The sequence below is a fragment of the Bos taurus genome, chromosome 21 (genome assembly GCF_002263795.3).
Source record: "Bos taurus isolate L1 Dominette 01449 registration number 42190680 breed Hereford chromosome 21, ARS-UCD2.0, whole genome shotgun sequence".
In the NCBI taxonomy this organism is placed as follows: Eukaryota; Metazoa; Chordata; class Mammalia; order Artiodactyla; family Bovidae; genus Bos; species Bos taurus.
Window position 1 is genome coordinate 44,629,036 of NC_037348.1, and position 23,043 is coordinate 44,652,078.

General features: G+C 39.5%; 1 long non-coding RNA gene across 1 annotated transcript in view; it reads right to left on the bottom strand.

Moving 5' to 3' along the window:
* The window catches only part of LOC132343412 (uncharacterized), a 56,334-nt gene extending 36,028 nt beyond the window's left edge, over positions 1-20,306 (bottom strand). The window contains exon 1 of the long non-coding RNA XR_009492249.1: positions 19,230-20,306. This is a non-coding gene — a long non-coding RNA (uncharacterized lncRNA). The remainder of the gene's footprint in view (positions 1-19,229) is intronic.
* Between the last annotated feature and the right edge of the window lie 2,737 nt (positions 20,307-23,043).

Consider the following 23,043-nt stretch of genomic DNA (forward strand, 5'->3'; position numbering starts at 1 on the left):
TTTAATATTAGCAAGAAATGTGGTAGGGAGAGCTCATACAATAAATACATTTTGAAGGCCCACCCTTTCCTTTGGCTTCCTACCACCACCCCTGATTTTCCCTTAAAACTATTCTAATTTTAGGAATGGCTTTTAAAATACAGCTCACAGAAAGAAACCCTCCTACATTGCTGGTGGAGAATCCCTCCCAGCATCAGAGTCTTTTCCAATGAGTCAACTCTTCGCATGAGGTGGCCAAAGGACTGGAGTTTCAGCTTTAGCATCATTCCTTCCAAAGAAATCCCAGAACTGATCTCCTTCAGAATGGACTGGTTGGATCTCCTTGCAGTCCAAGGGACTCTCAAGAGTCTTCTCCAATAGCACAGTTCAAAAGCATTAATTCTTCGGTGCTCAGCCTTCTTCACAGTCCAACTCTTACATCCATACATGACCACAGGAAAAACCATAGCCTTGACTAGACGAACCTTTGTTGGCAAAGGAATGTCTCTGCTTTTGAATATGCTATCTAGGTTGGTCATAACTTTCCTTCCAAGGAGTAAGTGTCTTTTAATTTCATGGCTGCAGTCACCATCTGCAGTGATTTTGGAGCCCAGAAAAATAAAGTCTGACACTGTTTCCACTGTTTCCCCATCTATTTCCCATGAAGTGATGGGACCGGATGCCATGATCTTCGTTTTCTGAATGTTGAGCTTTAAGCCAACTTTTTCACTCTCCACTTTCACTTTCATCAAGAGGCTTTTTAGTTCTTCTTCACTTTCTGCCATAAGGGTGGTGTCATCTGCATATCTGAGATTAATGATATTTCTCCCGGCAATCTTGATTCCAGCTTGTGCTTCTTCCAGCCCAGTGTTTTCATGATGTACTCTGCATATAAGCTAAATAAGCAGGGTGACAATATACAGCCTTGATGTACTCCTTTTCCTATTTCCTGCATATAGATTTCTCAAGAGGCAGGTCAGGTGGTCTGGTATTCCCATCTCTTTCAGAATTTTCCACAGTTTATTATGATCCACACAGTCAAAGGCTTTGGCATAATCAATAAAGCAGAAATAGATGTTTTTCTGCAACTCTCTTGCTTTTTCCATGATCCAGCGGATGTTGGCAGTTTAATCTCTGGTTCCTCTGCCTTTTCTAAAACCAGCTTGAACATCTGGAAGTTCATAGTTCATGTATTGCTGAAGCCTGGCTTGGAGAATTTTGAGCATTACTTTCCTAGAGTATGAGATGAGTGCAATTGTGCAGTAGTTTGAGCATTCTTTGGCATTGCCTTTCTTGGGGATTGGAATGAAAACTGCCCTTTTCCAGTCCTGTGCCACTGCTGAGTTTTCCAAATTTGCTGGCGTATTGAGTGCAGCACTTTCACAGCATCATCTTTCAGGATTTGAAATAGCTCAACTGGAATTCCATCACCTCCACTAGCTTTGTTCGTAGTGATGCTTTCTAAGGCCCACTTGACTTCACATTCCAGGATGTCTGGCTCTAGGTGAGTGATCACACTATCGTGATTATCTGGGTTGTGAAGATCTTTTTTGTACAGTTCTTCTGTGTATTCTTGCCACCTCTTCTTAATATCTTCTGCTTCTGTTAGGTCCATACCATTTCTGTCCTTTATCGAGCCCATCTTTGCATGAAATGTTCCCTTGGTATCTCTAATTTTCTTGAAGAGATCTCTAGTCTTTCTCATTCTGTTGTTTTCCTCTATTTCTTTGCATTGATCACTGAGGAAGGCTTTTTTATCTTTTATTGCTATTCTTTGGAACTCTGCATTCAGATGCTTATATCTTTCCTTTTCTCCTTTGCTTTTCGCTTCTCTTCTTTTCACAGCTATTTGTAAGGGCCTCCCCAGACAGCCATTTTGCTTTTTTGCATTTCTTTTCCATGGGGATGGTCTTGATCCCTAAAAATAGAGTTACTATATGATCCTGCAATCCCACTCCTGAGTATATATCCAGAGAAAATTATAATTTGAAAAATACATGCATCCCAATGTTCATTGAAGCACTATTTACAATAGCCAAGACATGGAGGCAACATAAATGCCCATCAACAGACGACTGGATAAAGATGGAATAGGGGAGAAGAGGGGCGGTAAAGGAGCTATAGATAACGCTATTAGGAAAATATACACATTTTAACATAGGCTGTGAATTAGATAATAATAATAATGTATGAACATTAAACATTCTGATTTTGACTACTATGCTGAGATTATAGGGCTTCCCAGTGACTCAGTGGTAAAGAATTTGCCTACCAATGCAGGAGACTCACGTTCCATCCCTGGGTCAGGAAGAGGAAATGGGAATCCACTCCAATATTCATGCCGGGATAATCCCATGTACAGAGGGGCCTGGTGGGCTACAGGGGGTCAGAAAAAGTCAATACAACTGAGTGACTGAGCACACATGCATGGTGAGATTATGTAAAGGAATAACTTTGTTCCTAGGAAGTCACACTAAAGTATGTGGGGATAAAAGTCTATGATGTCTCACTAGCCAAATCTGGGTCATTTGGGGCATCAAAATAGATAATGATGGTAATGAATTATAACCCAAGGGAACAGAAAGAGGAATTTATGAATCCATATAGATATAAATACATATATGAAATGAAATGAAAAGCTCTTTCTTACAGAATTATTCCCAAATTAAGAAAGAGAGTATGTGTGAGAGAAAACATATAAAACAAGCAGGGAAAATTATAACTGGTGCAACTCAGTCAGGGAGAGTTTGAATGCCGTATGCTACAGCAGGCACTCAGATGGGAAGGAAGGTAGACTGACTGTGGGAAGGTGCTGGATGAATTAGGTCTCCACTTCACTCAACTCTTGTAGGAGAGAGACAGTGGAGGATTCTTTTTTGGGCTCCACACTCCAGCCACCCTCTAATATATTTCTTTCCAGATTGTTTTATGTCCCTCCTCAGTAAGGTCAAAGGGGCAAAAGTCAAATTCTTGGAGAGTTCACTGCCTTCTTCATGACAGTTATGCTGGCCAGACTGCAGACTATTTCAACTGCTTGAAAATACATCAACACGTATGGACAATTAATCTTCGTCAAAGGAGGCAAGAATATACAATTGAGGAAAGACAGTCTCTCTAACAAGTAGTATTGGGAAATTTAGACAATCACATGTAAATCAGTGAAGTTAGAACACACCCTCACATCATGCACACAAAAAAATTCAAAATGGCTTAAAGGCTCAAATATAAAACAAGATATCATAAACACCTAAAAGAGAACACAGGCACAACATTCTCTGATGTAAATCATGTAAATGTTTTCTTAGGTTTTCTATTCCCAAAACAATAGAAACAAAAGCAAAAATAAACAAATGGGACCTAATCAAGCTTGTAAGATTTTGTACAGCAAAGGAAACCATAAACAAAATGAAAAGACAACCTATGAATGGGGAGAAAATATTTAAGTGATGCAATCAATAGGGTTTAATTTCCAAACTATATGAATAATTCATACAATTCAATAACAAAAAAAATCAGCAACCCAATGGAAAAAAGGGCAGAAGATCTAAATAGACATTTCTCCAAAGAAGACACATAGATGGCCAACAGGCACATGAAAAGATACTCATCATCACTAATTACTAGAGAAATGCAAATTAAAACTATAACGAGGTACCACCTCACAATGATTAGAATGGCCGTCCTTAAAAAGTCTACAAATAATGAACGCTGGAGAGTGTATGGAGACAAGGAACCCTCTTACACTGTGGGGGAATGTAAGTTGGTGCAGCCACTATGGAAAACAGTAAACTAAAAGTAGAGTTGCCATATGATCCAGCAATTCCACTCCTGGGCATATACCCAGGCAAAACTATAGATATATGCACCTCTGTGTTCAGAGTAGCATAATTTATATTAGCCAAGGCATGGAAACAACATCATCCATCAACAGATGAATGGATAAAGGAGATGTGAGATATATATATATATATATGACTGAATATTAGTCATTAAAAAGAATGAAATAACATCATCCATCAACAGATGAATGGATAAAGGAGATGTGAGATATATATATATATATATGACTGAATATTACTCAGTCATTAAAAAGAATGAAATAACATCATCCATCAACAGATGAATGGATAAAGGAGATGTGAGATATATATATATATATGACTGAATATTACTCAGTCATTAAAAAGAATGAAATAATACTATTTGCAGCAACATGGATGACCTAGAGATTACCATACTAAGCAAAATAAGTCAGACGAGGACAAATACCATGATATCACTTATATATGAAATCTAAAATATGATACAAATGAAACAGAAACAGACTCACAGGTATAGAGACGTAGTGTTGCCAAGGAAATGGCAACCCACTCCAGTACTCTTGCCTGGAAAATCCCATGGACGGAGGAGTTGCAAAGTCCGTGGGGTCGCAAAGAGTCGGACACGACTGAGCAATTTCACTTTCACTTTTTTAAAGGGGAAGGGGCTGGGGGAGAAGTTTTAAGAGTTGGGGATTAGCATATGCAAATGACTATATACAGAATAAATAAATTAAGTCCTACTGTATAGCACAGGAAGCTATATTCAATATTCTGTGATAAACCATAATGGAAAAGAATATATATATATATATATATGTATAACTTACTTTGCTGTACAGTAGAAATTAACACAATATTGTAAATCAACTATATTTCAATTTTTTTTTTTTTAATTACCAATCCTGCCTTTTCTAGTCAGTTGCATTAGGCAACACAGGTCTACACAGGAAATCAGGAAAGCCTGTTTTAATCCAGGTCACAGGCCAATGTAATCCCTTGGAATATGTCTCAGCATGTAAGACAGTGGCTGACACAGGCTCTCAGATCCACTATCTGGCTTCTTCAAGGAGAAGATGTTATGGAGTGAATGGTCCTGAAGGACAAGTCAAAGCTGAGAATCTTGGTTTTAGTGACAGTGTACCTTTCTGCCCCACATCCCTTGTTAGATCCTCTTGTAGAATTCCACTGAGGGTCTTTGTACCTGTTTCAGGAAGTAATTTTCCCTGTAGAATGAAAAATGGAATCCTCAGGCCACTCAAGCCCACTGCTGTCAGACATCATCCACACTCTCTGGGGAAATTCTTGACTCCTTGTATAAATGAACCCACACTGAGCCCCACCCTAGTACCAGTGCCCTGACCCAGAAAATTCCAAGTGTTCCCTAATTCTAGGAATTGGTTTATGTTCCACCTTGGACTGGAAAAACTTGATTTGCCAGATGTGGGAAAAATCAGGTTACCTGAGAAAAGAGTTTAACTGGGTGATAGGCCTTAAGTTAAGTTGCTTCCCTTTGGGCTTGGTAAGTTTTTGCCCCTTAATGAATAAGTTATACTAGTGTGGCAAAAATTTTAATTGAGTTTGTTGATTTTTTAAATGGGTTCTAATACCTGCTTATAAGAAATCTCAATTTTGAGATATTAATCTCTCCAAATTAGTAATGAAAAGTTGAATAGCTGTGAGAGGAGAAAAGAGGAACAAGATATATGTAGCCACAAAATATTGCTCCACACATAATGCCCGTTGATTACAAAGGGGAAATAGTAAATTTACAATAAGACATCTGAATAACACCAACTCAAACCAAGTGCCTCCAGACATGATACACTAAGAATACAATAACAATTATTGAGAATGACTGAGAGACTCCTTTCCCTTACCTCTGGACTGTTCCTAAGCTCCATCACTCCTACGACTGGAACCTCTTCTACCCAGCTCCCATTAATGCCCTTGGAAGCCAGCTATGATTTGTTTTAGCACCTTTCCTACACTCACCCTACCAACCTCCAAAGTTCACATTGTTTGCTCTCCATATGGTCTTTTTATGATGCTGTTTAAATCTCACGTTACTCAGTGTCTTCCATGGCAGAGTAGCTTATCTCTAAGACTCTGAACACCAGACCTTACAACCAATGAGACTGCCAAGAATCATTTAGGAAAGGATGGGTTAATTTCCTATGTGGTGAGAGTGTTCCTTTAGAGACTCACCAAAATTCATTATGAAAAGAATCTAATGGTACTAAAAGGTAGCTCATGGGAAAAATTAAAGACAAATTTTATTATCTGTCTGCCCCCAAAGTTACTATATTAGAGCTAGGTCTTGTCTCATTGCTATCCTTGGAGTTAATATTTAGGACCAAGTAGAAAGAGACAGCTTTCCCTAAGTTTTAAGTCTATGTATCTCCAACAACAGTTAGAACTGGACATGGAACAACAGACTGGTTCCAAATAGGAAAAGGAGTGCGTCAAGGCTGCATATTGTCACCCTGCTTATTTAACTTATATGCAGAGTACATCATGAGAAACGCTGGACTGGAAGAAACACAAGGTGGAATCAAGATTGCCGGGAGAAATATCAATAACCTCAGATATGCAGATGACACCACCCTTATGGCAGAAAGTGAAGAGGAACTAGAAAGCCTCTTGATGAAAGTGAAAGTGGAGAGTGAAAAAGTTGGCTTAAAGCTCAACATTCAGAAAATGAAGATCATGGCATCCGGTCCCATCACTTCATGGGAAATAGATGGGGAAACAGTGGAAACAGTGTCAGACTTTATGTTTCTAGGCTCCAAAATCACACCAGATGGTGACTGCAGCCATGAAATTAAAAGACACTTACTCCTTGGAAGGAAAGTTATGACCAACCTAGATAGCATATTCAAAAGCAGAGACATTCCTTTGCCAACAAAGGTTCGTCTAGTCAAGGCTATGGTTTTTCCTGTGGTCGTGTATGGATGTGAGAGTTGGACTGTGAAGAAGGCTGAGCACCAAAGAATTGATACTTTTGAACTGTGGTGTTGGAGAAGACTCTTGAGAGTCCCTTGGATTGCAAGGAGATCCAACCAGTCCACTCTGAAGGAGATCAGCCCTGGGATTTCTTTAGAAGGAATGATGCTAAAGCTGAAACTCCAGTCCTTTGGCCACCTCATGCGAAGAGTTGACTCATTGGAAAAGACTCTGATGCTGGGAGGGATTGGGGGAAGGAGGAGAAGGGGATGACAGAGGATGAGATGGCTGGATGGCATCACTGACTCGATGGACGTGAGTCTGAGTGAACTCCGGGAGTTGGTGATGGACAGGGAGGCCTGGCGATTCATGGGGTTGCAAAGAGTCGGACACGACTGAGCGACTGATCTGATCTGATTTGATCTCCAACAAGGCAAAGTGGTTGTCTGAGGAGGCCTTACACATAGTTGAGAAAAGAAGAGAAGCAAAAGGCAAAGGGGAAGGGGAAAGATACACCCAACTGAATGCAGAGTTCCAGAGAATAGCAAGGAGAGATAAGAAAGCCTTCTTAGGTGAACAATGCAAAGAAATAGAGGAAAACAACAGGATAGGAAAGACTAGAGATCACTTCAAGAAAATTGGAGATACCAAGGGAACATTTCAGGTAACAATGGGCACAATAAAGGACAGAAATGGCAATGACCTAACAGAAGCAGAAGAGATTAAAAAGAGGTGGCAATAATACACGGAAGAACTATACAAGAAAGGACTTAATGACCTGGATAACCATGACACTGTGGTCACTCATGTAGAGCCAGACGCCCTGGAGTATGAAGTCAAGTGGGCCTTATGAAGCATTACTATAAGGAAAGCTAGTGGAGATGATAGAATTCCAACTGAGCTATTTAAAATGCTCAAAGATGATGCTGTGAAAGTGCTGCACTAAATATGTGGAATTTGAAAAACTCAGAGTGGCCACAGGACTGGAAAAGATCAGTTTTCATTTCAATTCCTAAGAAAGACAATGTCAAAGACTGTTCAGACTAGCATACGATTGCACTCATTTCACATGCTAGTAAGGTAATGCTCAAATCCTTCCAACTAGGCCTCAGCGTATGTGATCCAAAAACTTCCAGATGTTCAAGCTGGATTTAGAAAAGGCAAAGGAACCAGAGATCAAATTGCCAACATTCGCTGGATCATGGAAAAAGGAAGAGAGTTCCAGAAAAGCATCTATTTCTGCTTTATTGACTATGCCAAAGCCTTTGACTCTGTGGATCACAATAAACTGCGGAAAATTCTGAAAGAGATGGGAATACCAGACCACCTGACCTGCCTCTTGAGAAACCTATATGCAGGTCAGGAAGCAACAGTTAGAACTGGACATGGAACAACAGACTGGTTCCAAATAGGAAAAGGCAAGGCTGTATATTGTCACCCTGCTTATTTAACTTATATGCAGAGTACATCATGCAAAATGCCAGGCTGGATAAAGCAAAAGCCAGAATCAAGATTTCCAGGAGAAATATCATTAATCTCAGATATGCAGATGACACCACCCTTATGGCAGAAAGTGAAGAACTAAAGAGCCTCTTGATGAGGGTGAAAGAGGAGTGAAAAAGCTGGTTTAAAACAACATTCAAAAACTAAGATCATGGCATCTGGTCCCATCATTTCATGATAAATAGATGGGAAAAAAGTGGAAACAGTACCAGACTTTCTTTTCTTGGGCTTCAAAATCACTGTGGACGGTGACGGCAGCCACAAAATTAAAAGATGCTTGCTTCTTGGAAGAAAAGCTATGACCAACCTAGACAGCATTTTAAAAAGCAGAGACATCACTTTGCCAACAAAGGTCCACATAATCAATACTATGGTTTTTCCAGTATTCATGTATGAATGTGAAAGTTGGACCATAAAGAAGGCTGAGCACTAAAGAATTGATTCCTTTGAACTGTGGTGCTGGAGAAGATTCTTGAGAGTCTCTTGGAGAGCAAAGAGATCAAACCAGTCAATCCTAAAGGAAATCAACCCTGAATATTCATTGGAAGGACTGATGCTGAAGCTAAATTTCCAATACTTTGGCCACCTGATGCAAAGAACTGACTCATTGGAAAAGACCCTGATGCTGGGGAAGATTGAGGGCAGGAGAAGGGGAAAACAGAGAATGAGATGATTGGATGGCATCACCAACTCAATGGATATGAGTTTGAGAAAATTCTGAGAGATGGTGAAGGACAAGGAAGCCTGGTGTACTGCAGTCCACGGGGTCCCACAGAGTCGGACACAACTTAGTGACTGAACAACAACATGTCCATTCTGGAGTCAGACTACACTCATATTTTTCTGGGCTGGCTAGGAAATCTGAGGATGAATAATAAGTTAATGGGCTTTCAATTTCTATTGGTGGAGTGTTACCATCTTATGACCTTTCAGAATTTTACCTCTAAGCCTGAAGGAAGACATTTCTTTGTTCCCCTCATTCCAATTAGTTGCTAATCACTTGAAACCTGCTTCACCCACACTGAGGCTTAGCTGCATAGGACTTTCCCTCCAAGTGCCTTTTAAACTAAAGAGAATTAGGGATTGCAAGACAGGAAAACCAAAACAAGAGGAAACAAACAAAACTGTAAAACTTAAATCATGATAATCAGAAGAACTTTCTGGGAGTTTACAAAACCTAAATATTACCATAAACTTCTTATCACATTAAAAAATACTTTATTATCAGTCTATATTGTAAGATCTGTTTGACCATTAGATACGGAAATGGGGACAGATTCTGAGACATTGTTATCAGAGCTATGAATTAGATGAATGAGGTTGTAGAAGTCCAGGTCTTGGTTAACTGCTGAGAAGCTTGTTTTCCCAGCTCTGTGAACCCAAGTATCTTTATGTACAGGCTGCTTCCTTGCTGAGTCTAAGTAGTGCTCCCTTGTATTGAACAACTGATTTGTGAAAATAAATATAACCAAATAAATTACCGGGGGAGACCTCCCAATACCAGAACCATTAATGAATTGTTTGGAAGTGTGTCCTTCAGGTCCCTATTTGTATATATTTTTATTATTTCTACTACTATAACTACCAGATAAAACCATTTTGAACTCCATCACAGTTTTTAAAGGGTAACTTCACTGTTCCCAAATTACAGAATCAGAGTGTTAGCAAAGTTAGTCCCCAAGAGCAGTCACCCAAAGGTGGTGGTATCCTCTAGGTCCACATGTCCCAGGACCAACCATTTTCTTGAACATCATTGCTGAGACCCTGGAAAGCTTTATGGGCAATTACCACAGAAGGGTGCCACTTCGCAGCAAGTCTACTCGAACCCTGACAGACAAGAAACTGAAGAAAGTCTTCTTCCCACCCAATCAAACTCTGTAAGCTTCCTATTAGATAGTTGCAGCTAAATGTTATGCTTCTGCAGTATCAAAAACTAATGTCACAGGGAACTTGCATGCTGAAAGAACCCAGCTAAAGAGAGCTGCAGCTTGTGATCACAGAAAAGGATGCTACTGATAGCAGTATGCTTATTTCCTTCCTGGTAAATTCCCAGCAAGCCAATACCTTATGCAGAAGGAGGTGACCTTTGGACATAGCTAATCCACTATTGATCACTGACAAACTCTGTTAACGTGTATGGAAATGTCTTCAGAGTTACACAGGATTACATATGTTCCTTTTCGATTTTTTCTTTATATTTCAGTGGATAGGAATTGATTATAGATGGAGATCACAAAATAGATGCACTATGGACCCTTGTTTTTGATGCTTCATGAGAACCTGATCCTTAACCCACTGTCAGAGTTATGATCTATAACTGATCAGGAGGAAATTGCATCAAGGGTGTCACCACTGTTTTTATCTTGTATATTCATACCACTCTCCACTGGGCTAGATCTGTACCTTGTCATGGATAGAGAAGAAAAAACACTCTCACATACAGACCCTATTCTTTCATCATTTGTAATATGGTGGCCTGCTATATAATTCCTGCCACAGAGAAGGGCTACATATAGGTCAACAATTCAGAAGTAAAGTCATTGTTTTGGGTAGGCATCTCCATAACATTTGGACTTGCTGCTGCTACTGCTACTAAGTCGCTTCAGTCGTGTCAGACTCTGTGCGACCCCACAGACGGCAGCCCACCAGGCTCCCCCATCCCTGGGATTCTCCAGGAAAGAACACTGGAGTGGGTTGCCATTTCCTTCTCCAATGCATGAAAGTGAAAAGTGAAAATGAAGTCGCTCAGTCGTGTCCAACTCTTAGCGACCCCATGGACTGCAGCCTGCCAGGCTCCTCCATCCATGGGAGTTTCCAGGCAAGAGTACTGGAGTGGGGTGCCACTGCCTTCTCTGAACATTTGGACTTAGGAGCCAGTTTATCTGGGTTTGAATCTCAGCTCTGCCACCAGTTGCAGTACCAGTTGCATGACTCATCTGTAACACGGCAATAACAGCATCTGCCTCATGTGATTGTTCTGAAGGTTAAATAAATTCACTTATGTGAAGTGCTTATGTAAGGTACATACAGCATACAGTAAACTCTATGTAAGCATTAGTTGTGAATGTTGTTACTTGACTGGAATACAGTACACTCATTTATTCAGTACAGTAAGTCAACTAATTTAGGTAACTATACATAGACGTCTTTTAATAACCAATTTCTGGCCAAGGTGATAATTTACTATATCCGATTTAATTTTTCCCGAACTAAAATTCATGCAGCCATTGGGACTTCATCACCCTTTTGATTAGGCACTGATACACACCTAAGACTACTGAAGGAGAGATACTTAGCCATGCCCTCAAGTCCTTCTTGGCCCATGTGGAGGCAAAGTGCTCTTCTATTTATGCTTTAGTTTTAAAAATACTTAACTATGAGGCTGTATTCCAGTTACTGCTCATAGAGCATCATTTCATATTCACTGCTCTCAAAACTTATCAAAAACTCAACTGTAAAAGTATTACTTATAAAAGTTTGCCTGAGAGACTCTCCTGGTGGTCCAGTAGTTAAGAATCCACCTTGCAATGCAGGGGACATGGGTTCGAGCCCTGGCTGGGGATGAAGCAACTAAGCCTGAGAGCCACACTTCTGAGTCCAGGCACCACAAGTAGAGAGTCTATGTACACAAAGGATCTCTTATGATGCAATGAAGATCCTGTGTGCCACAAGTAAGACCTGATGCAGCCAAACAAATAGATTTTTAAAAGTTTTCCTGAAAGATACACATTCCTCAAAACAATTAAATCATCATCATCCTAAAAGAATTTTATTAGGGTTATTGTTCTTTTCATTAGAGTAACCTCTCAAGAGGCATTCAAGGAGAAATTTCTTTCTGGTCTCACTGTCAGAAATTATAATAGAAGTCAGTGTTTATTGAGCATTACCAAGAACCTATTACTTGTCAAAGCACTTTGTGTGTATTAACTTGTTTAATCTGTGAAACATTTCTGTGAGTAGATACATAATAATCTTTGTTTTACAAGTGAAAACACTGAAAAACAGAGGTTAAGTAACTCACCCATATTTACATAGATCGTAAATTATAGAAATTAGAACTCAAGTAGTGTATCTCCAAGGAATAGTTTCCAAACCACCGTCCTATACTGACTCTTGGAAAATATATACTGACTCCTGAACAGCTTTTTGATCTTGTCTCATTGACTTTTATGAATCAAAAACTGATTTGAATTCATTACTAGGAAGTTCAGAGCCAGTTCCTAACCACATAAGAGATCTTATGGCATAAATTTTATATCACAATCTAAATTCTAACTTTCATCTTTTCTTATTTACATTTTTCCCTTGTCCCATCATCCTTATTCACTTACAAAAATTATATGTGCCTGATATCAAAACCTGTCCAGAACAGTAAGGAAAGAAACATCATAAGCCAGTCTTACTCATGAACATAGATGCAAAAATATTAAAAAACATTAGCAAGCTGATTTAAGCAATATACTTAAGAAAAAAAATATCATAACCAGATTAGATTTATCTAAGGAATGCAAGAGTAATTTATCATTAAAAAACATGTGAATAATAAAATTCATCATACCAACAAATTAATGAGAAAAATCACATGATTACCTGAATCTATGCAGGGAAAAACATATAATAAAATATAATATCCACTCATAATTTTCCAAAAATCTTAACAAGCTTGGATTAGAAGGGACCTTCTTTCCCTTCTATTAATAAAGGAATTTTAAAGATAAACCTATAGTACACAACACATTAATGCTGAAATACTGAAAATATTTCCTTTAAGATGAGGAACAAGACAAGGGCTCCCATTATCTTACTATTCAACACTGCACTGTACCTAGTCAACAGAGAAATGCAGGATAGAGAGGAAGCAAAACAATTACTATCTGGTGATGATATGACTGTGTATATAGAAAATAAAACTCTATGGGTAAATCACTAGAATTAATAAGAATCAATATACAAAAGTCAATTGCATTATACATACAACAAAAAATAAATAAGGATCAAAGTTTTTAATAGTTACCATTCTCAATAGCATTTTTTTAAAATTTATGGAGAAAAATTATAATCTACACTTAAACTCATTTTTTAAAGCCTAAATAAGGTCTTCCCTGGTGGTCTAATTGTTAAGAATCTGCCTGCCAATGAAGGGGACACAGGTTCAATCCATAATCCAGGAAGATTCCACATGCTGGGGAACAGCTGAGCCCAGGTTTCATATCTACTGAAGCCCATGCGCTAGAGTCCGTGCTCTGCAACAAGAGAAGCCACTGCAATGAGAAGCTCACTTACCACAGCTAGAGAGTAGGCCCTGCTCACCACAACTAAAGAGAGCACACGCACAGCAACAAAGATCCAGTGCAGCCAGAAATAAACAAACGAATATTTTTAAAAACCTAAATAAAAGTAGAGATATACCATGTTCATGGGTTGAAAACCTCAATAATTTAAAGATGTCAATTTTTCCCAAATTGAGGTCATCTCAATCAAAATCCCAGCATTCTGTGTATTTTTTTGTGAAACTTTACAGGACGATTCTAAAATTTATATGGAAAAACAAAAGGCCTAGAAGAGATAAACTCCTACCAACAAAAGACATAGTAAGATAACCTATTCTACCAGATATTAAGATGTTTTACAAACTATAGACTTGAGACAGTACAGTATTTGTGCAGAAACAGACAGATTGATCTAATTAAGTAATGATTCCAAAAACAGTCCAATACACATATGGACGCTTGATGTCTGACAGAGGTGGTTCTGTAAACCAAATAAGAAAAAAGACTTTCTAGTAATGGTGCTGAGACAATTAACCACATGGAAAAATGTAAAACTGGATTCTTACTATACACAAATATGAACTGAAGAATTAAAGTCCCAAAAGGAAATGGTAAAATAGAAAACTTTTAGATGAAAATGTAGGAGAATATTTTAATTACCCATGGATAGAAAAAAACATTTGCAAATAAGGACAAACACATAAACCATAAAGTTAAAGCTCAATAAATTTGATGGAATTAACATTAAGAACTTCTATTTATAAAAAATCCTATAATAAAGGAGAAAATATGTCATAAAATTGAAGAAAATATGAGCAATTCATACAAGCCACAAAGGAATCATAACCAGAACATATAAATAACTCATATGAATCAATATTTTAAAGGCAAAGACTCAGAAAAGAATTTGAATAGGTTCTTTCACAAAAGAGGAACTCTGAATGACCCACAAACATATGAAAGAATATTCAATTTCATTAGCGATCAAGAAAACACAAACTAAAATACAATGAATTATAATTTTATACCTATAAGACTGACAAAAATGTAAAAGTCTTTCAATTTAAATTTTCAAATAAGCATGCATTGATGAGGACATGGAGCCAAAGGACTCATCACCCACTTTAGGTGAGAGGGAAACTGGAGAGAAGTCACCTCAGTAAATGGTTTAACATAATCTAGTACAGAAAGATGATGAAGTCATACCACAAGGTTATATATAGGCACGGAACTGGCTTTGTTAAGCAGGCAATCAGCAAAGTGTGGATGGTTCATTGCTGGCTCAGTCTCCCACAAAGAAGTATGAAGGGCCAGGGTACCACTAGACGCACCCGGGAGCTCTGCTCCAGAGGCGAGACCCCATGAGAATGGCCTTGCTAATGTGTGGAACAAGGGGTGGGCATGGGGTTTGGTCAGTGTCAAGCAAAATAGAAATTATTTTATATTTTCCTTTAAATTTTTATATAATTTTTAAAGGTTACTTTCCATTTACAGTTACTTCAAAATATTGGCTGTATTTCCTGTGTTGTGGAATGCATCCCTGAACTTGCCTTACACCTGATAATTTGTATCTCCCACTCCTCTACCCCCAGAAAACAACAAAATTGTGTAAAGCAATTATCCTTCAATGAAAAAATAAATTAAAAAAAAAAAGAAATCAACAACAGAATTCAAAAAAGGCAAAACAAAAGTATATATTTTTGCATGTGTGCTCAGTCATTTCTGACTCTTTATAACCCCATGAACTGTAGCCCTCCAGGCTCCTCTGTCCATGGAATTATTCAGGCAAGAATACCAGAGTGGATAGCCATTCCTTTCTCCAGGGGATCTTCCCAATTCAGGGACGAAAGGTGAGTCTGCTGCATTGCAGACAAATTCTTTACAACTGAGTCACCTGGGAAGTCCATATATTTTTTAGGGATATACTTATAAATGGTAAAACTATAGAGAGGAGCAATGGAATAATCATCACAAAATGATAATTTTATTATTATTGCAAATGTATAAAAGATTTGGTAGTGGGGGGTGGGGGGTGCGGTCCTTCCCTGGTGATCCAATGGCTAAGACTCCAAACTCCCAATGCAGGAGGCCCAGGTTTGATCCCTGGTCAGGGAACTAGATCCCACATACTACAACTAAAACCCAACAAGGCTCAGTTAATTAATTTTAAAAGCAATTTAGTTAGGAAACAGGGGTAGGGATGTAGCTGCAGAAGGACCCAAAGGGTGCTTCTAAAGCACTGTCAGTGCTCTTTATCTTAACCTGAGTGGTCGATGCCCAAGTGTTTGCTTTATTATTCTTTTAACAGTACATATACATGCTTATCAGAGAGGCACTGGTGACCCACTCCAGTACTCTTGTCTGGAAACTCCCATGGACGGAGGAGCCTGGTAGGCAGCAGTCCTTGGGGTCGCTAAGAGTCTGACACGACTGAGCAACTTCCCTTTCACTTTCCACTTTCATGCATTGGAGAAGGAAATGGCAACCCACCCCAGTGTTCTTGCCTGGAGAATGGGGGAGCCTGGTGGGCTGCCGTCTATGGCGTCGTACAGAGTCAGACACGACTGACGTGACTTAGCAGCAGCAGCAGCATACATGTTTATACTCTTAAGATAGTTCAACTTAAAAACCAAAGTTACAAGTATATGAAAAACAAAGATAAACCTTTGAGCAGATTTTAAGTATTATCCTTGGGATAAATTTCTCAGGACATTATTGCTAAATCAAAAGGCATGAACACTTTGGAAGGGTCGGCATGTATACACACTTCAGTGGTACCCCTCATTTTAAGCTTTGTTTTATTATATATGCATATATGTAAATTGCCTTCACTCTTTTGGATCAAGATGAAGCCTAAATAAACCAACAATAAGATGAGGATGTGGGAGTATATGAAGGGAACAGAGTCCTGTTGCCTGTGTGGCAATTTTCCCCATTGGAAACATTAATAGATTAGATTTCTGAGAAGGAGACAAGCAAACATGGTGGTGTTATCCCAGGATCACAGATCTGGAACCTTCCTCACGACCCAGTGTAAGGGACCAAAAACTCTTCTCACCTTCAGCCTATGAATACGCTTCTGGGCTTTTCTACCTGTCCGTAGCTGGAGGCCATCTCAGACCATCTAATATCAGCTTTCCTATCCACCTGGAACTCACTGCAGCCTTTTCCTATTTGTGCATGAGATTCTTTTTCAGCTCATCTTGATAGAAGCGACCAGTGACTTCAAACCCAACAGTAGCTCTTAGCAAAAAGCATAATGTAAACATCCTAAGAAATACTTCCTTTCTTCTGAGGCTTTGTAGGTTGTGAAAATAAATACTGTTGACTGGTCCTGGAGAGAAATAAATCTCCCCCTGCTACAAAGACTGCAGGAAAAGTAGAAGCCTCTGCAGCTCCCATGTCCTTGGCCTAACATTGTCCCAGGGACCACCCTGCTGATGCCCCATTGCCCTCTCCCTACGTTGCCAACAGAGCCCTTCCCAGGCAGAGGGAAATACTTGTCTCAATGCCTGTCTCCCTCTTTCCCCATCTGGCTCTATCTCATGTACCTTTTATCCTCCTATAATGACTCTACTTCTGAAAGAAATCACCCTCAAAGACCAGTAACACTGCCATCTTTTTACCCAAGGGAAAATGTGGGTACAGACTGGCAAAGAAACATGCTACAGCTACAGAGAGGGTGGCAAGAGGCAGAATTGTTAGTCTTCTGAATCCTATTCCCGTTTACTGCCAGGGTATGAAGTTTTCAGTAACAACTATATTGAATACAGTTCTTGCACTCCTCAAGTCTGTATCTCTGCCCTGGCAGAAACAAAATGAGCTAATTAAATGCTTGCCACTGGCTTATTTTGGAAACTTTATGGAGTGTGTGAAAGCCTGAATGAATTTCAGGCCACTATTGATTACTTCAAATGCAGAGGAAATCATCCAAGCATGGGAAGAAGGTGAGGAAGCTAAACCCATGGCCGAGGGTTATTAATATTGTAATGCCTTTGCTTATTGGCGCAGAAAAGCAACTCTTGGTATATAAGGGACTAAAGCTTTAAGACTATCATGGAGGAGAGTAAATAGAATCCTTCAAGGTTGAAGAAGAGTCCAACCAAATACTCTATCTAATTGCTTTGGAATAACCAAAATCACCCTGCTTACTGTGGGGGAAAGAAAATCAATGGATTGTATTTAGAGGAAACTAACGGCACACTTAGAGGAAACTAACAGCACATTTGGGTCATTCTCTGTGGGGCTAGTAGTGAGTGTTACCTTGGCACAGACCCCCAGACGGGCAGCGATTAAGTGAAAAGTAGTTCATGCTGCTTAAAATGATCTAACAACTTTTAAATATAAAATAGGCCACTGCAAAATGTAAAGGCTTCCACTGGATCTGCACAACTCCCTATGATTAAGAGCTTTCAGAAGGTGTATGAATCTTCCCCAACCCTCCCTCCAGCACGTACACCAGGAAGGTGTGACTGAACCAGTGGTAATGCTGATAAGGTTTTGGGATCACAGCATTAGTCTCCATCACAAAGATTTTTGGGAACCAAATTACATCTCTCCTATTTCTCATCAAGAAGGTTTTCTTATAGGCTTTCGCTCCAGTTTGGCATGTCCAACTTTTGAACTTTCCTATCCAAAATAACCTGACATGGTAATTTCCATCACATGGTGAAATCACTTCAGAGAACAAAGCATGCTTTGAAGAAACACGCACCATTCTTCAATAGTTGGCACAGGACTGACCCAGACCAAACAGCCTTGGGAACACCTGGCCCTGAGCTCTGGCTCTTCCAACTCATCACCTCTCTGTATGGACCTTTTAGTGGTAATATTTAGGAAGCCACTAATATATGTGAGAGCCTTAAGTTGGAATTCGGATGGATTTTTAAGCAAGGAAGATTAGTTTCAAAATAAATTATGGATCAAGTGATTTCCAATACAGTGTCAAACTAAATGATTCTAAAAACACTTTAAAAATTAAGAAGAGCTTTTTTCAATGTGGATTTTCAGGAGGTAGTATTAATTTATTCTCTGTTAGCAAAAAAAAGGGGAGGAGGGGAAAAGTATAATTCATTCTCTGCTAGCCAAAGAAAGTGTAACTTAATTTACAGATTATTCTACATGTCTGCCAGAATATGGCTCATGTGTCCCCTGGAACTTTTCATTCAGTCCATTGGCCATCAGACCCAGAAACCCCTGCTCTATAATCTATTGGATCTTCTCCCTCCTCATGTTCCTCAGCTGCTGGCACAGCCTCTGTCTGAAGCCTTTGCTCCACCTCAGGCCTCCTCACATCTCCTGCCTTTTACATCTTCTCAAGCTCTCCATTGCCTAGAGACAAAGTTCAGACTCTTCAGCAGCACCATGACCACTCATGAGACCCTTAGTCTACACTCCAGCCTCACCTTTGTCTGCCTTCCAGCACCCTATGCTCCAGCAGAGCTAGAATCCCCCACCTCCGCCACCACCCCACCCCAACTGGTGTGGCAATTCATGTCTCTGTCTTTTAATACAGTACTCTGCCTAAAATAACTTATCCTTGCTCCCATATCAGAAAAAATTCTACTAATTCGATACCCAGCTCCTCACAACTTCTTGATATTTCCTCCTCTCCCCTCTCTTCTGCACTTCCACTTCTTTCTAGAACTGTATCAGTTACGCATTTATCATCCCAGGTACAGGACCTTGCGGGCAGGGCCCTTGCTGGCCTTACTTGTATATCTCTGCTGCTCTCAGTGTCCAGCACACAGAAGCCACAGTACATCTTTGCTGAAAGACTATATTCTATTGCATTTCCAGAGAAATGATATTGTTCCCAAGAGTCGAAATTGGAGAGATGTCATACACTTTACAAGGAGCAACCACTCAGTGAGGTAACAGCCACACCCACTGAGTTCACAAAAGCACTTATATCACCAGGTTTCGATACATAGTGCTGATACTGCTGTGTTGACAACATTGCCTCTCTCCATAGTCACATATTTTCCCAGGAAGATGCTCCTTTTTTAATCTCTATCCAAGAAAGGTATTCTTAATAGTGTCCTCTCTAAACTTAAAGATTGGAGCCGCTTCCGTCTCAGGAACCGAAACGTTGCCTGTATATCTCCTTTGGTTTTAACTTTGTCATAAAAAGTAGCACTCACCATGTGGACTCATCTATTCGGTAGAGCTCTGGGACATAGGGACAGTACAGGCACATCAGTTCACCCACTGACTGCACAAACCATGCACCCAGGAAGTGATCACTGAATTATAACTGTTGGCCTGATTTTTAAAATATATATTTAAAGGATATTTCTCCTCAGTCTTAAAAATGTCCCTCTCCACTCTTGGGTCTCCACTTTCAACTCCAAAACAGAACATATTCACCTTTACGGACATGACTTTTAATATGGTTCTGGTTTGTTTCAAATGGTGTTATCTTTTTTTATTTATGTATTATTAACTTACATATAATTGCATGGCACAAATTTGAAAGGAATTATATGTATATTAAATATAACAGACCATGTGGTACAAAATTCTAAAGGGACCAAGATTGAAAGGAAAATTTCTTCCCCCTCCCCTTGTCTCCTACCCTTCTTTGAAGGTAATCAATGTTGCCGTTTTCCATCCTTCCAGGGACAGTCTATTCATATACAAGCAATCCATATTTTTTTTCCTTTTATCACGATTGCCCATGTTTCATATACAGTGTTCCACACTTGCTCTTTTCACATAACATACCTTGAAAGTTGTTTTGTATCTGTTCATAAAAGCATTCTCACTTTTTTTTTTTACAGAGGCTGGTCTTCCACTGTGGCTCTAAATTACTCCTCTAAGTATGGCAGGTGGAGTGCCCTGTCCCTAAGACATTCAGGCCACCACTCAGTGGCTGCTGTAGGACAAATGCCACGGATCAACCACCAGGCAGCATAGATCTCTTGAAAATGGATAGTGGCTTATATGTATCTGGCACTTCTATGGACTGATGCCATACTTTGGCCTCTGTTGTACCATATCTAGCAAAGCCAACTGACCAAAAAAATGAAGAAAATAGAAAAATACCCTTGTGACCTCCAGTGCATCCACAGGGCTATAAGCTCTGAACATAGTCTTTGGTTGATGACTCATGATGAACATATGGTTCCCTTAAAAATTACTCGGCAAGTTTCTTTGGGACTTGTAGTAAATCCAATGAAACTAGGATTGGTGAGATAGGCTTGTTCAGCTTTATCATCTGTGTACCACTTACACTTTATTTATATTACATATAATTATTATAGTTCATCTATATACATATACATATAATCATACAAGTTCATCTCCATCATCATCATTATATGACTGGAATAAGAATCAACACAACTTTGGAAGATATATTTAAGGTACTTTCTCTCTTCCTTCTTCTCCTTTCTTCCCTTCTCCTCCTCCTCCTCTCTCTCTCTCTCATTCTCTGCATTGTATAATACATGAGTCATCAGGCACACGTGACTTGAGTTCTTAAAATGTGACTAGTGCTATAAGCTCAAATTATAATCAGATTTTGAAGATTTAATATGAGTAGATATATGTACTATCTCGGTAATAATTTTATATTGATCATATATTGAAATGATATTTAAATGTGCTGTGCGTGCTTTGTCACTCAGTCATATCTGACTGCTTGTGACCTTATGGACTGTAGCCCACCAGGCTCCTTTGTTCATGGCATTCTCCAGGCAAGAATACTGGAGTGTGTTGCCATTTCCTCCTCCAGGGGATCTTCCTAATTCGGGAATAGAACCCACATTGCTTGTGCCTCCTGCCTTGCAGGCGATTCTTTACCACTAAGCCACTGGAGAAATCTGGTATTTTGAATATATTGGATTAAATAAAATACATCATTAAAATTAATTTCACCTGTTACTTTTTCATGTGTCTTCCAGAAGATTTTAAATTGCAACTGTAGCTCACATTTATATTGGACAGTCTTGGTCTATGGCATACATTTATTTCCTACTTTATATGAAGGCAGACTAGTGGGATAAAAGTATATTCTGTTTTAGCTCTTAGAATCCAGGTTTTGCCTTTCCTCTTGTTTAATACATGTAGAGAATTTAAAATTCAGAACCTAAAACATGGTTTATCAGAAGGTAACAAAGAGAAGAACCAAAAAATGAGTTATTGAAAGTACAATTGGTACTGAGGATTAGGAATTTCAGAAGCATCAAGGAAGATGTCATTTTCACCAGCAGGTAACATTTGGAAAGTCTTGGAGAGACTCCCAACTCACTGGGAACAGGTGAATGGAGCATGGCTAGAAGGAACAGCAACTGAAAAGTCAATTCTGGCTTAACCAAGTCTAAACTCCTCTCCAAACATCCTCTGATGCTCTCTTCATCCAGTTTCTTTTTTCCTCTAGCTGTTTACACTTGAAAACTCAAAAGCAGAGTGTTGATCAGACTCAGCTTAAAAAAAAAAAAATCCAGGATCTCATACTGTCAAAATAAAAATATCACAATTTCAAGATGTCTTTTATAAAGAATATGAATGATCAGACCTGACTTTTCATTATCAAATCTTTTCCAAGTTTTAATCATAAGAAGAACATTTTGCCAGGCACCAAGAATGCAAAGTTGTTCAATCATTCAGTCATGTCCAACTCTCTGTGACCCCATGAACTGCAGCACACCAGGCTTCCCTGTCCTTCACCGTCTCCTGGAGCTTGCTCAAACTCATGTCCATTGTGTCAGTGACGCCATCCGACCATATCACTCTCTGTCGTTTCCTTCTCTTTCTGCCTTCAATCTTTCCTGGCATCAGGGTCTTTTCCAGTTAGTTGGCTCTTTGCATTAGGTGGCCAAAGTATTGGAGCTTCAGCATCAGTCCTTCCAACGAATATTCAGGACTGATTTCCTTTAGGATGGACTGGTTTGATCTCCTTGTATTTTGCCAGGCACCAGGAATGCAAAGTACACAGTCCCTGTTCTTAGGAGGCATAGAGTCTACTGAGGACAGCAATCTGTCCATCCACAGTAAGCAAAGCTCTCTCCGTTCTCTTTCCTCAATGTCGCCTTCTCCCTTTGCTCTTTTCATCCTCATTCCTTCCCCATCAGGAAAGATATATTTTTGTGTTTAGCCTCCTTGGAGTGACCCAGGGGAATTCATTTGTCACCATTAAGTAGCTAGGGCTTCCCTAGTAGCTCAGCTGGTAAAGAATCTACCTGCAGTGAAAGAGACCCTGGTTCAATTGCTGGGTTGGGAAGATCCCCTGGAGAAGGGATGAGCTACCCACTCCAGTATTCTTGCCTAGAGAATTCCCATGGACAGAGGAGTGTCAGATGTGACTGAGCTTCTAAGCACACAAGCACAAATAGCTAATCTCCTGTGGTGCTGATACAGTACATGCTGTGTAGTTGTCCATCGGAGACACAGCTCAGTCCCAAACTGCCTGCAGTCCCGAGCATGGGCCCTTGTCACACTAGGTTTGTGGCTCACATGTGAATCACCCCGGGTGTCTTCTGTCCTCAGCCTCTGTAATATGGCCAGCGACTCCTAAACAGAAG